This window comes from Ahaetulla prasina, chromosome 13 (assembly GCF_028640845.1).
Source record: "Ahaetulla prasina isolate Xishuangbanna chromosome 13, ASM2864084v1, whole genome shotgun sequence".
NCBI lineage: Eukaryota > Metazoa > Chordata > Lepidosauria > Squamata > Colubridae > Ahaetulla > Ahaetulla prasina.
In genome coordinates this window covers 11,642,040-11,657,024 of record NC_080551.1, presented here as the reverse complement: position 1 = coordinate 11,657,024, position 14,985 = coordinate 11,642,040, and the positions used below count along the sequence as shown (strand labels likewise).

At 41.9% G+C, this 14,985-nt stretch overlaps 1 protein-coding gene across 1 annotated transcript in view; it reads left to right on the top strand.

Annotated features, from left to right (window-relative positions):
• KLHL25 (kelch like family member 25) overlaps positions 1 to 5,104 on the top strand; it is a 32,445-nt gene extending 27,341 nt beyond the window's left edge. Inside the window, exon 3 of the mRNA XM_058156732.1 lies at positions 4,626 to 5,104. The gene's annotated coding sequence lies outside the window, so the exon portion shown is untranslated. The remainder of the gene's footprint in view (positions 1 to 4,625) is intronic.
• The last annotated feature ends 9,881 nt before the right edge of the window (positions 5,105 to 14,985 follow it).

Below are 14,985 nucleotides of genomic sequence, written 5' to 3'. Positions count from 1 at the left end.
GGCCATTCCTAAGACTGAGCCCAATTTCCCATGGTCCGTTCCCCACATACAAGCTCATTACATCTATGTGTAGCTCCAGCTGAAGATACAGAGAGGCAATGGTGCCGTGAAAAAAGCTTGTCTCTTTAGTTTAGTCCCAAGAGCACCTTAAAAATGGATCATATTTGTAGTGGAGCCCAGCTCCTAGACAAATTCTTTTATTGCTAGAGATAGAACAGGCGCTCCAGTAATTGTGTGGCTAGATTTACAATACGCTGCAGTAGATTTGATTTTGGCTTTGCTTACTGTATGTGTCAAGATTGCCTTCTTTTGTCTGTCTGCAAAGGATGGAGTCCTGTCTGAGTACAAACACAAAACAAAAGCAGCACCCCTACTGCGCAATGACACTGCCCTGTGTTCTCGCTGGACGTATTCAGATATTCTTGGCTGCTAATAACTGCTTTTCCAAATTCTAGCTCATCTCGGCCGTCACACTTTTCCCCCAGCTCCCAGATCCTGCTTCCAGCAGCCCAGGCGTCTGTGAGCTTGTCGTTCAACCGTTAATTACTTTTGCAATGTGTGGGAAAAAGTCCATTTTCAAGCTCCGTTTACAGAGCCCTTTAAAGATTTGCATTCACGGTGGAAATAAAATTTATATGTCTGTCACGCAGGTGCCATCTAAATGCCAAAACTGCAAGCCAAATACATCCGTAGCCAATGCTTTGGGAATAGATTTTGAGACGGCACTAACGGATTTTTAGAACTGAAATAAAGGCCCGAGCCGTTTCCTCCTCCTCCCCCCCCTCCAACAGCTAGTATTTTCCCCTGGGAAATCCCTTTAGAGTAGACAATGCATGTATTGTTCTCAGATACTCCGGCCTCTTATAACTTTTTTGGCTGGTGAGATTTCTTTGTTCTTGCATTTGGATTTCCAGAGATCTTTTTCATCTTGGCTCAGATCAAGAAGGTCTTCTGAATAGCCAGTGTCTTGATTTTGAAGACATTTGCTTTTGTTTGGAGTCTTCTGCCTTGTTATAAGAGGGACGCGGTTGCTCAGTTGGCTAAGACTCTGAGCTTGTCGATCGAAAGGTCGGCTAGTTCAGCGGTTCGAATCCCTAGTACCGCCTAACGAGGTGAGCTCCCGTTACTTGTCCCAGCTTCTGCCAATCTAACAGTTCAAAAGCACGTCAAAAATGCAAGTAGAAAAATAGGGACCACCTTTGGTGGGAAGGCAACAGCGTTCTGTGCACCTTTGGTGTTTAGTCATGCCGGCCACATGACCATGGAGACCTCTTCGGACAGCACTGGCTCTTCGGCTTTGAAATGGAGATGAGCACCGCCCACTAGAGTTGGGAACAACTAGCACGTATGTGCGAGGGAAACCTTTATCTTACCTAACTTGGTAAAGGCCTACAAACCAGATTCTGGAATAACCAATCACTCATTCAAAGTTAGAATGGCACTCCAAAAAGTGATTTACAATCAGTTCTCACACAGCATTCCCTGGTCATGTGATCAAAATTAAAGGCACTTGAAAACTGGCATGTATTTATCCTCTGGTTTTCCACTTGGTGACTGTGTCATGGGTCCAGACACTGGTCACTAAGCTGGTCACCCGTACTTTGTTATTGCAGGTTATATGAACAGAATCTTTAAAAACATCCCTGCCCTTTTTGAAGAACAGCAAGGCGGAGTTGGAGCTGGTCCAAGTCTCTTTCTTATGTTTCCTCTTTCTCAAAGCTGGAGCTAAATTCCTCTACGGTGGCTGAATATGGAATTCCTTTATACCATTTCTGTAGCAGCAAGTTACATATATATATTTTCCTCCTCTGCATTAAGTCATTGCCAGAATCGTTCTCAAATCCCTTAAAACTCTGAAAGCCGATAGTTTGATTGCACCTTAGTTGTTAAGCATTAGTTTTTCCTCTGGTTATTCTGTTGGAAAGGGAGGGTCATTTTGAAGGAGAAGTTTTGAAAACAGGCCAAAGATGACAGTCTAATGTTTGTGAGCTGCACGTGTTCCCTTGTGAGCTCAATTTGTGAAGCTCTTCAAGAGTCAGCTACTCCTGCATTTTGCATAACTGCCAGTCCTGAGGCTTTGAGTCAAATGAACGCCACGGGTGCTGAGGGCGTTGCCATCTCATAAAATGCTCTTTTGAATCAAATATGCCTCTAACTAGTCACAAGACTCAACAGCTTGCTGCATAGATTAAAACTCTCCTTTTTATGACGCTGTAATCCCTTAATTCGAGGTAGAGTTGAGGTGACTGGATGGAGCTGAGCGCTTGCAGGCCGGATGCCCTTCCTGATGCCACACGGAGTCACATAGACTGTTGCAAAGAATTCAGTTACTGTAACTGCAGATCTGGATATCTCCTCTCCAACTCGTCTATAGTTGTCCGTTCTGTGTCCCCGTTTCTGCCCCACCCTTTTTGCCCACTACTCCCATTTCCGAATATTATGGAATGTGGACGAACATTGCGGGTTGCCAGATGGATAGACAAACGACAAGCCAATTTCCTGTTCCACAACAGAGATGAGAGGTTGTGTCGTCTTCAGAATCCTGGAATTTGCTGCTAAACTTTGGCATCCAACTGTTGGGCATCCCTTCTTTCATTCAGACTTTTTTTCCTCTCTTCCTTCTCTCTAGACTGCGTTCATACCTCATATTAAGCATGGGCTGCTTAACTGTATATATTTACTGCTGCATTGAGAGCAAGCCACGTTTAGCAATACGCTAAGCCAAAATTAATCAAACTAAATTAGGGCTTAATGAATCATATGAGCTCTTTCATTCAGATGAAAGGTCCAGATCTTCTCTCCTCTCCCCTCCCCTCCTCTCCTCTCCTTTCCTTTTCTTTTTTCTCTTCTGTCTTCTCTTTTCTCTCTTCTTTTCGGCCTCCTCTCCATTTAATCTGTAGGTTTTTTTCCAGGGACAACAAAATCCCAATAACAGGAATCCAGAACCATCTCCTAATAGCCTTTTCCCCCACCCTTTCTCAGAGTGGCTGAAATGGTCCTGTGACACATCCTTTTGTTACCAATATTCCACAAATTGTGCTGGATGGAAATATTGACACCTATATAACTTAATGCAGGCGGGGATCAGGGTGGCTACAGCAGATAAGCTGTTCCTGCTAAGTTGATATTTGTCTCCAAAGCCTGATTATCAGGCCAAACTAACTGGGAGTGTCTGTCATTTAGAAACGTGTTTTGGCAAGCTAATCCTGGGTCGAAACCTTTAGTTTCTGAACCGTGTATCCTCGGTCAGCCATATATAATAAAGACTTAAGTATCTACGGAGATTCTCAGTCTTCTAGGTCATGGTAGTCCCAAAAGTGCTTTTTTGCAAGGGGCAACAGGACATAAATCCTTTCATTCCCCACCATCCAGTCAGAGTTGACGCAGCTTCTTGGATGAGAAGCGAAAAACAGAAAGTCCAGTTGCCTTTTGAAAAAAAGCATCTTTGAGAAAGACTACTAAGATTACAATAAGAGCGCAATTTACCTAATGTTACACATTCTAACAGCAGCAAGATTAGCTTTTGCACAAAAATGGAAGAACAAAGAGACCCCCACAGAAGAAGAAGTGTTAGCTAAAACATTAATTTGCGCGGAAATGGACAGATAGACCTTGGAACTCAAAGATAAGAATGAATCAGAGTATTATGAAATCTGGAACAAATTTTATTATTGGCTGGAAAGGAGGAGAAATGCTGGGATACATTGATGAGTAAAATGTTTTATGCTAATTTGTTATGACAGATACGATTGAATTAGATATCGATATAACCTATATGGATGAAAGAATATACATATTTGAAATGTGATAATTAGTGTACATATGTATAGAGATAAGGAAGTGTATCAATTATATGACAAAAGTTGATGAAAATGTTTAAACCGGAGATGTCACGCTATGTCCATTGTTTTTTAATTTGAATTATAAATAAAAAACTTTTTATAAAAAATTTAAAAAAGAGGGAGAGAGAGAAAGGCTACTAAGATCAAGTAAATTGATCCTATGCTGAGAGTAGCTAAGTGGCTCACCCATCCCCCAAGAGTATTGTTTGGGCACCATGAGAAAATGCAACGCACGGTGCCCAAAATGGCTACCTGGAACAGCTTCTGCCTTCTCTTATCCCTTCCGCACTTCACCTGTTTTAGTCACTGGAGCTGTGCTTTTGAAGCTGTTTTTCAGCCCCAACACGAGCGAAGCGATCTTCTGTGCTTTGCCTGTTTTTGCTGCTCCCTCCGACGATCAGCTGTACTTTAGAAACTGTTTTTCAGCCCCAACCTCAAAACCAGTGAGCGAACTAATGTACTGAAGCTGACCAGGTTAAGGACGCTTGCCAGATGAATACCTGGTAGGCAGAAGATTTTTTCCTATTTTCCTTCCCAAAAACTAAGGGAGGAAATAAGTATAAGTCTCATACTCTGGTATGTCTTACACTCCGAAAAATACGGTATCTTTCCTTAGAACATTCACCCATGCATTGAATGTCCATCCTATTTAGGACATCCTTCCACTCATGGGATGGTCATCTTCCTAGGCAAAGTTCTTTCCTGCCTTTATCAACTGGTTATAAATGAATGCTTACCTCTACAACCAATCAAAGATTTGACTGTTTTTTTCTCTCTTCCCAGATGAAGCATTTGCTGCATCATTATTACAATGGAAGCTACACCAGTAGCTGGAGACACCAGCTTTGCTTTCTGATTGCTCCCACACAATCTGATCTGTTGGTATACCATCTTGGGATCTCCATCGGTTTTCCCAAAGCTTGGATGGATGGAAAGGCTGAGCATTTCTGTTGACGTTCTTCAAGGAAAAAGGGAACAAAGCAGCAAAGAAGTCCTTCTATAAGGACAGTCTTGTCTGTTTGATCTTGTTTTGTTTTGTTTGATTCCCAGGTAGTGTGGCGAAGATAGTCTTAAAAAAAAGCCTTGATGATTTCCATTCAAGGACTTCAGAAGCTCCCTTCTTCAGGGGGAATGAAGCACAACCATATCAACAAGGGCTTGAATTGCACCAGATGTTGTTGTTGATGATTTGTAACTTTGATGTGACCAGGAGTTCTAGTATGTGTCAATAAAACTGTTTGTCTTGCATGAATGAGAGTTTTTCTTTTTGGCGTGCAGTGGATTAAAAATGTAATATCTATGGATACATTGCTTCTTTATGGAGAACTTGGCCAGCAAAGCAGCGGCTGGTACTGACTCAGAATTGCTTTCCTCATTTGGAGATGGATGTTTAAATGGGAAGAAAGAGAGACATCTGCTAAACTCAGGAAGCATAATTTTCAAAAGGCCATATTCCCACTGGTGATTCCCACGGTCTTTCTAAGACTAGGTTGACGCAACTAACCAAGCAAAACCAAAGAAACCACATTACAGTGAAGAGGGCTATGCCAATCCAGTCAAATGTGCTTAATTCAGTAGACCATCAGTAGGCTTACCACAGTACGACTTAATTCAACATGTAATCCAGTGTCCTGACTTAATTTGTTATGTGATCCAGTGTCTCTCATATGAAACCCAATGTGTAATATAGATGAAGTTCTGCATTGGCTTCAGGGAAGCCCAGGTTCAAATCCACACAGGATCATGGAATTCCCTTGAAAAACTTTGAGCCAGTTCTTCTCTCTAAACCCAACACTCTGTGTAGTACAGTGGTGAAGGTATCGGAATAGGAATGAGGAGACACTGATTCTAGACTACGCTCAGTCATGGATGTCCAACAGGTGACTTTGAGCTGGTCACTCCATGGGAGGAAGGAATAATACCCACTGCAAGCAATATACCGCTAGACTTATAAACCGCTTCTTAGTGCTTTATAGTCCTGTCTAAGTGGTGTATAAAGTCAGCATATTGCCCCTAGCAATTTGGGTCCTCATTTTACCCACCAGGAAGGATGGAAGGCTGAGTCAACCTTTTTTTTTTATTATTTGAATTTATATCCCGCCCTTCTCCGAAGACTGTATATTGTGCAAGGCGGCTTATATTGTGTAAGGCAATAGTCTCATCCATTTGTATATTAAATACAAAGTCAACTTGTATTGCCCCGCCAACAATCTGGGTCCTCATTTTACCTACCTTATAAAGGATGGAAGGCTGAGTCAACCTTGGGCCTGGTGGGACTCGAGCCTGCAGTAATTGTAATTGCAGGCAGCTGTGTGTTAATAACAGACTGCATTAGCCTGTTGAGCCACTTCCCAGCCCTTGAGCTGGTGAGGATCGAGCCTATTCCATAGGGGTGCGGTGGGGGAAATGGGAGGAAGGAATAATACCACTACAAGCAATGGCAATAGCACTTAAACTTATATACTGCTTCTTAGTATTTTACAGTCATCTCTAAGTGGTGTACAGAGTCAGCCTCTTCCCCCCCACCCAATCTGGGTCCTTATGTTACCCACCTCAGAAGGGTGGAAGGCTGAGTCAACCTGGAGCCGGTCAGGATCGAACTTCCTGGCTGTGGGCAGAGTTAGCCTGCAATATAACACTCTAACCACTGCACCAACACGCCTTCCGTCCGTCCGTCCGTCCTTCCTTCCTTTCTTCACAATAGAACCTAGACTTATATACCGCTTCACAGTGCTTTTACATCCCTCTCTAAGCGGTTTACAGAGTCAGCCTCTTGCCCCCAACAATCTGGCTCATTTGACCCACCTCGGAAGGATGGAAGGCTGAGTCAACCTTGAGCCTGGTGAGATTTGAACTACAGCTAGCAGTCAGCTGAAGTAGCCTGCAGTACTGCACTCTAACCACTGTGCCAACTCGGCTCTTGTAACAACAGTTTTGCATCCTAGAATTTCAGTGTTTAATGTTTAGGATTTTTTTTTAAAGCTATCCCTGTTTGGAAAAAAAAATTGAGGACAGAGGTGGTTCAGCGGTGAGAAGATTGTAAGGGAAAGTGGTTTCATTATTTACGGATCCGCTGCTGGATGCATAATGCCAGGGAGAAAAAGGAATATTTTTTTCCCCTTTTCTCTCATGTTTATTTGGCGAGAAAGGCAATTCAAAAGCTTTTGGCAGAGATACAACAGCTCCCATTAGTTGCTAAGAGATTCAACAAGAGGCGGGTGGCATAAAAAAAGCCTCTGTGATAGCTAAATAATAAGGGGAGAGATTCAAGGAGATTTTGATTAATCCTTAAAAAAAAAAAATTCTGATCCGGAATGGATTTTTCAAGCTGGAAACAAAGTGCTTTTCAACTGGGCTGCCTCTTTGAGGTCAGCTGCCACTTCGAGGTTTCCTCTTTCTCATGACCCAGGAGTGTCTTTTCAGACAATGCTTCCTATTCTTTCGCAGGACGTCGAAGTTCCATAAAAGCTTTTGTTTTTCCGCCCTGTAAAAAAAAATACAACGTGGTTTTCTACCTCAATCTCAGCAAGTTTTTCAGAGGTTCTAGAGATTGGGGGTGGGAGGTTGAATTGATCAGATGCAATAGTGGCCAAAATTGTGGAAACCTTTTGGGGAAAGTGTGTTTTTGAGGTTTGATGGTTAATAACACCATTGCGTTGGCTTTTTTGGCTGCCGCTGCGCACAACTGGCTCATATTTAGCTGGTTGTCCGCGCACAACTGGCTCATATTTAGCTGGTTGTCCGCTAAGACTCCAAGATCCCTCTCTCAGTCACTGCTATTATCTTTGAAGCCACCCATCTAAGTTTCATTAACTGTAGAAAACGGAGGGGGGAAATAATGAAGAACAGGCACTTGCTAAGAATAATGATAAGGATGGAAATGCATCGATTCACACGATTCGGATTTAAAACTGAAAACTTCCCAAGGTCTGTCTAGGCAGGCTTGTAAAAGAATTATGTGGAAAAGCAGGGAACAGAATGGTATTTTTCATGCTCATTTTCTCCCTTTCAGTAATCTCTGTTTAAAGAAGAAAAGCCGGGGATTGACGGCCTTGGGAAAGCAGTGGGAGACAACTACTGCCTGGTGACTATTTCACAGGCTGTTAAAAACAGCTTTCCTTGCTAGAAAGCTGGCAGTGTGTTCATTAATCACTTTTTCATGGTTTATGTTTCCGATATGTCGTGGGCTTACCAGGCCCTCTTTAGAATGATGCTACTTTATTTCTCTCACAAACAAACTAGTCTCTTTTACAGCAAAGGCCAAGTACGTAGCCCTCTGCAGAGCTGAAGAACCAATTGAAATAATTCAATAAAGGAGAATATTTGTAGCTGGGGGTTGAGATGAGGGGATTCTTAGTTATTTATTTTATTTAATTATTTTTATTTATTTATTTTCATCAAGCATGTATTTTATGACAGATACAAATGTAAACATAATTATAAATACATGTAAAGGACACCAATAAAAGAAAACATTAGGACAGGGATGGTAGGCACGCTGGTGCGCTTATGCACGTCCCTTACAGATGTCTTAGGAATGGGGTGAGGTCTACAGTAGACAGTCTAAGGTTAAGGTTTTGGGGATTTGGGGAAGAAACCAGAGTCAGGGTAGTGCATTCCAGGCATTGACAACTCTGTTACTGAAGTCGTATTTTCTGCGGTCTAGTTTGGATCTATTGTGTGTTCTTGTATTGTTTTGGTTGAAGCTGAAGTATTCATTGGCTGGTAGGACATTGTAGCAGATGGTTTTATGTACTATGCTTAGGTCAGACCAAAGATGGCGAAGTTCTAAGGTGTCTAAGCCCAAAATTTCAAGTCTGGGGGTAAGGTATTTTGTTGTGAGCAGAGGAGTGGAGGACTCTTCTTGTGAAATATCTCTGGACTCGTTCAATTGTATTAATGTTCGATATGCAGTGCGGGTTCCAGACAGATGAGCTGTATTCAAGAATTGGTCTGGCAAAAGTTTTGTATGCTCTAGTTTGTAATTCAATATTACTGGAAAAGAAGTTACGCAAGATTAGGTTAACAACTCTTAATGCTTTTTTAGCAATGTTGTTACAGTGAGCTCTGGCACTTAGATCATTTGAGAGGAGTACACCAATGTCTTTGACAGAGGTCATCTGTTAGGCCGTATCCATCCAGCTTGTATTTTGTATTCTGATATTTTTTTTGCGAATGTGTAAGACAGGTCATTTGTTGGTTGAGATCTGGAGTTGCCAATTTTTTTTGACCATTCTGATACATAGCTAACTACCCTAAGGTCTTTTTGTAGAGTGGTAGTGTTCTCTACTACTTGACTGTTTTCTTGCAGATGTTGCATTACCCAAATTAAGTACTAATGATGTCCCAAAGGTGCTTTTTCAAGAGGCAACTGAACTTTCTGGTTTTCCTTTGAAGACGTTTCGCTTCTCATCCAAGAAGCTTCTTCAGCTCTGGGGAAAGTCAGAGCTGAAGGAGCTTCTTGGATGAGAAACGGAATGTCTTCAAAGGACAAACGAAGTCCAGTCGCCTCTTGAAAAAGCACCTTTGCTTTGCTCTTGAAAAAAGGGGTACTATATAAATGTACGTTAAGGATGATATATGTCTAACCAGCAAAATAGAAAAGAAATTGAAAGGAAAATGTGGGTAAATATAAGATCGGGGTTGCTCGAATACCATATTGACAAAATATTGAATTGAAAATTTGATACAACAATGGAGAGGGAAGGGAGAGAGGAGTAGAGGGACAGGAGGAAGGGAAGAGGAGAAAGGAGGGAGAGAGAGAGAGAGAGAGAGAGAAGAAAGGGAAAAAGAAAGGTAGAAAGGGAGGTAAAATAAGAGCAGGAGAGAGGGTTAGAAAGAGAGGAAGTGGGGAGGAGTGGGGGAAAGGAAGGGGAAGGAGAGGAGGGGAAGGAGAGGAGGAAAGAAGAAAGTTAAAAAGAATAGAAGAAGGGAGGGAAAGGTAAGAGGGGAGAAGGAAAGGAATGGTTGTTGTGGAAGAAGGGAGATATGGAATGGTAGAAGAGCAACTCCGAATGTATTTTAAAGTTTTAGGATGAAGAATGATCCCATATGGAAATCAAAAGTTAATATGTGTGATAAGAATGGTTAAAAAGATTGTACATTTATATATGTTTTATGAGAAACAAACTCCTACCCTGTGGAACGAACTTCCCCTTGGGCTTCGACAATTACCTGACCTTAGGACCTTTCGCCGCGAACTTAAAACCTATTTATTTCGTATGGCTGGACTGGCCTGATTTTTAATTTTAATTGAATTTAATGGGTTTTAAATCTCTGGAATTTTATAGGGTGTAATGTTATTTTAAATTTTTTGGCTAATTGAATAAGTTTCTTAAGGGTGTTTTTAATATTGTGTATGTTTCTATTTGTATTTTATTTGGCTGTTCACCGCCCTGAGTCATTATTATTATTATTATTATTATTATTATTATTATTATTATTATTATTATTATTATTATTATTATTATTATTATTATTATTATTATTTATTAAAATGTAAAAAAAAACTTTTATAAAAAAAAGAAAAGAAAAAGCACCTTTGAGACAGCCATGACCTGGATGACTAAGACTCGTCATAGACATTTGGTGCAGAAGATGTTACCTAGTTTGTGTTATGAAACATCTGCAAGAAAACAACCAAGTTCAGCAATCATCAAGGACCCCTAAAATAATTCAATCTGGGTGCCTGAATCTTCTGGTTTTGTTTTGTTTTCCTCAAAAAAGTTTTTATTTTTGTTCCTCATAAACATATTTAAATGTACAGTATTTTATCCATCATTTTCCATTCGTCTTATCTTTTAACTTTCATTTTTAGTTGTTCAGGGCTGCTCTTTTACCATTTACCCTTCTTTATTTTGCCTGAACCTTCTGGAGGGTTCCCTTGGGAAATTTTCTTTTATTTTTTTGTGAATAATACTGCTGGCTCTGTGTAATATGTAGATAGGCAGCAAACATGATTGATGATAAATGTTTTCTTCTCCACTCCTGGCTAAAAGAGGCAATAACCAGCTCTTACTCAGGCTAGGAAGAAACCTCCCCTGTCCAATTACAGGCTAGTCTCTAAATGTTCCCATCCTGAGAAAAATGATAGTGATAGAAGAGAGTATTTATAGCTCAGGGTTGGAACGCAAGGTCCTCGGTGCTCTCTGTGCTTGGCTGTATTTCTTGCAGAGGTTTCAATAAGCAATCTAGGTAGCATCATCCGTGCTAGTAGGGAGTGGGGTGCACTGCCAAACTTTTTGGTAATGAAGTTTGGTAATGAAATGGCTGCAAGAAAGCAACCAAGCTCAGAGAGTACCAAGGACTCCACAGAAAAATGACAAATGATAAGAGCAAAGGTTGGTTTCAGCAGGTTCTGACCAGTTCTGGAGAACTAGTAGCAGAAATTTTGAGTAGTTCGGAGAACCGGTAGTAAAAATTTTGTCTGGCCCTGCCCCCATCTATTTTCTGCCTCCCAAATCCCAGCTGATTGGGAGGAAATGGGGATTTTGCAGTATCCTTCCCCTGCCACACCCACCAAGCCACACCCACAGAACCAGTAGTAAAAATTCTGACTGGTCCCGCCCCCGTCTATTCTCTGCCTCCCGAGTCCAAGCTGATCGGGAGGAAATGGGGATTTTGCAGTATCCTTCCCTTAGAGTGGGGTGAGAATGGAGATTTTACAGTATCCTTCCCCTACCACGCCCCAAGCCACACCCCCAAGCCATGCCACGCCCACCAAGCCATGCCACACCCCCAAGCCACACCCACAGAACTGGTAGTAAAAAAAATTGAAACCCAACACTGGATAAGAGGATGTGGTGGCCTCAGAGGTCCAGACACATGCAAATGGTATGAGCTGTCTGGATCCATTTCAACTGGGCTTTGGCTAGTCCAAGAGTCTGCAAACTTGGCTCATTTAAGACTTGTGGACTTCAACTCCCAGAGGAACTCTGGGAGTTGAAGTCCACAATTCTTAAAAGAGCCAAGTTTGCAGACCCCTGGGCTAGTCTATGCTCCTGAAACTGCTTTGGTAACCTTAGAGGATAATCTGGGCCAGAAATTAGATGCTGTGACCTTACATATTTCAGCAGCTTTTGACAGTATTGATATATATAGAATACTGTATGAGGGAGGAAGAAGCTTCAGCAAGACATTTGTGGAAGCAGAACAGAGCTAAAAACTCATTTTAACCTAATCCAGAATCTGGGTTTTACTTTCGTGACGAATGTAGAATGAAGACTACAAACCCCATTCTTCAATCCACAAAAGAGCTGATCTCCAGAATCTGCTCATTCTCTGGATCTACAATAGAATAGAATAGAATAGAATAGAATAGAATTTTATTGGCCAAGTGTGATTGGACACACAAGGAATTTGTCTTGGTGCATATGCTCTCAGTGTACATAAAAGAAAAGATACGTTCATCAAGGTACAACATTTACAACACAATTGATGATCAATATATCAATATAAATCATAAGGATTGCCAGCAACAAGTTATAGTCATACAGTCATAAGTAGAAAGAGATTGGTGATGGGAACTATGAAACGATTAATAGTAGTGCAGATTCAGTAAATAGTCTGACAGTGTTGAGGGAATTATTTGTTTAGCAGAGTGATGGCCTTCGGGGAAAAACTGTTCTTGTGTCTAGTTGTTCTGGTGTGCAGTGCTCTATAGCGTCGTTTTGAGGGTAGGAGTTGAAACAGTTTATGTCCAGGATGCGAGGGATCTGCAAATATTTTCACGGCCCTCTTCTTGATTCGTGCAGTATACAGGTCCTCAATGGAAGGCAAGGTCAATTGTCCAAGGTCAATTGTCCAAGGTCAATTGTACAAGGTCAATTGTACAAGGTCAATTGTCCAAGAAAAAAAATGTAAATACTCAGAATATATATATATTGACCTCCTAAAGAGATCAACCAGCTGAATCCCCATATTAAAAAACCCCAAACACATCCATACAGTTTTCTTGACCACAGTAGTAAAGTTATTTGCTTAGTTTCTTCCAAAATGTTTGTTTCAACTTCTCAATCTAAAGTGCTCAGACATCCTAATACCGTCCCATCTAAGTCAGTGGTGAAATTCAATTTTTTTTTACTACCAGTTCTGTGGATGTGGCTTGGTGGGCGTGTTGGGGCTTGGTGGGAATGGCAGGGGAAGGATATTACAAAATCCCCATTTCCTCCCCACTCCTAGGGGAAGGATATTGCAAAATCTCCATTCCCCCCCTACTCTGGGGCCAGCCAGAGGTGGCATTTGCCGGTTCTCCGAACTACTCAAAATTTCCGCTACCGTTCCTCCAGAACCTGTCAGAACCTGGTGGATTTCACCCCAATCTAATTACTAACCAAGTCAGAATCTGTTTTAACTTCTAAATTAGCCACGGCTGGTCAGAGTAGCTGCCTGTGTCAAGTCAATACATTTTGTTTCATTGCAAAAGTAGTTTTGGGTTTTGGCCAATGAATATAAATCTTGAATTTGGTCAAATATTGCTTCTAAAGAAAATTATATGGTGTACCTAGCATCTCAGTGGTCGTTAGCTAAAATTGCTGGGGCCCTTTCAATTATGGCTAACAGCCTCTTGCATTCTTCAGCGCATTGTGCAGAACTGTTTTTCTTGATGGTCATTATTGCAAAGAATATCTCAAGTGTCATCGTACTAGATTTCTGGGGGGATTTCAGCTTTGCAGGTTATGTCAAATAAATGTACTGGGCTTGAGGGACTGTCTCTTCATAAGGAAAATGCTTAGTACAGTCACGTAACAATAGCAATAGCACTTACTTAGACTTATATACCGCTTCATAGTGCTTTATAGCCCTCTCTAAGCAGTTTATAGAGTCAGTCTATTGCTCCCAATAATCTGGGTCCTTATTTTACCAACGTTGGGATAATGGAAGGCTGAGTCAACTTTAAGTTGTTCAGGATCGAACTCCTGGCAGTGAGCAGTGAGTTAGCCTGCAGTACTGCATTCTAATCACTGCACTAATAATGGCTGGTTTAAAAAAATTAACCAAGTCCCTGATTAGTACAATAAATCAATAAATTAGTACCATATATGATTAGTAACACCAATATGATTAGTACCATAAATCAACCTGATTTGCTTCACCCATCATCTTAAACCACACACACACAGAAAACTAATCAAGAATAACTTCAACCAAGATCAAATCTACTGTACAAGTGTAGTTGTCGAGTCTTTAGCTGATATGGTTCACATCATCCCATGAGCATTCCCCCATACAAAAGTGCATTTACTCCTGGCCCAACCACCTTACTGGGCAGTTATCTGTGATTTTTTTCACCAACACATTCACCCAACCACCTCATTTCCCAGGTGTGTAAAATCCAGCCTTTCCCAACCAAGTTAAAGGGAAACAACTGAGATGATCAAGCTATATGAGGAATGGTTAAAGAAGCTACCAATGATTGGCCTGCAGAATAGATTAAAGCAACGGTCACCGACCGGTGGTCCATGGATCACTGGTGGCCCACCAAAAAATTATTTGCGTTTTTTATATTGCACTAAATCGGGAGTCCTCAAACTACAGCCCCTGGGCCAGATACGTGCAATGAACATTTGTGTTACTGCAGAGAATCTCCCCCTTCAGGGTCTTTTTGTGCAGGTCGGAGAGGGGGAGAAATTCCAACACGAGGTCTGCTTCAGCCTCCTGGTGTGGGGCTTTGGGTGAAGACTGGAGGGAAATGCCACTGATGGTGAAAAGCTGGAGGGCATTCTTCCAATGGGACTGCATCATGGCCTGGAACTGGCTGACCATCAGCCTGCTGAGCCTCCAGGCACCACTACCTGGCCTTGCACTCCCACAGGTCTTCCCTCTGCTTGGAAAGCCTATGCTCCTAGTCCTCAGTGAGGTGCTTCTGCTGAGCCTCCTTCTCGGTCAGATCCAATTAAATTGAGCTGTTTTGCCAACTCTTTCTCATGGTGGCTGCTTAACTCCAACAACGACTTCCTGTTGGGGCCCTAAGGAGCCCAGGCGGGGAGGCGAGGAGTGGCTGGGAGGGGAGGGGCGAGTAGAGGCTGGCGAGGTGCCCCTTGACATGAGTGACACTGAGTTGGCCACGTCCATCCAGTCACATGACCACCTAGCCATGCCCACCCAGGAGGTCATTAGGCAGATCATATTAGTGGTCCACAGG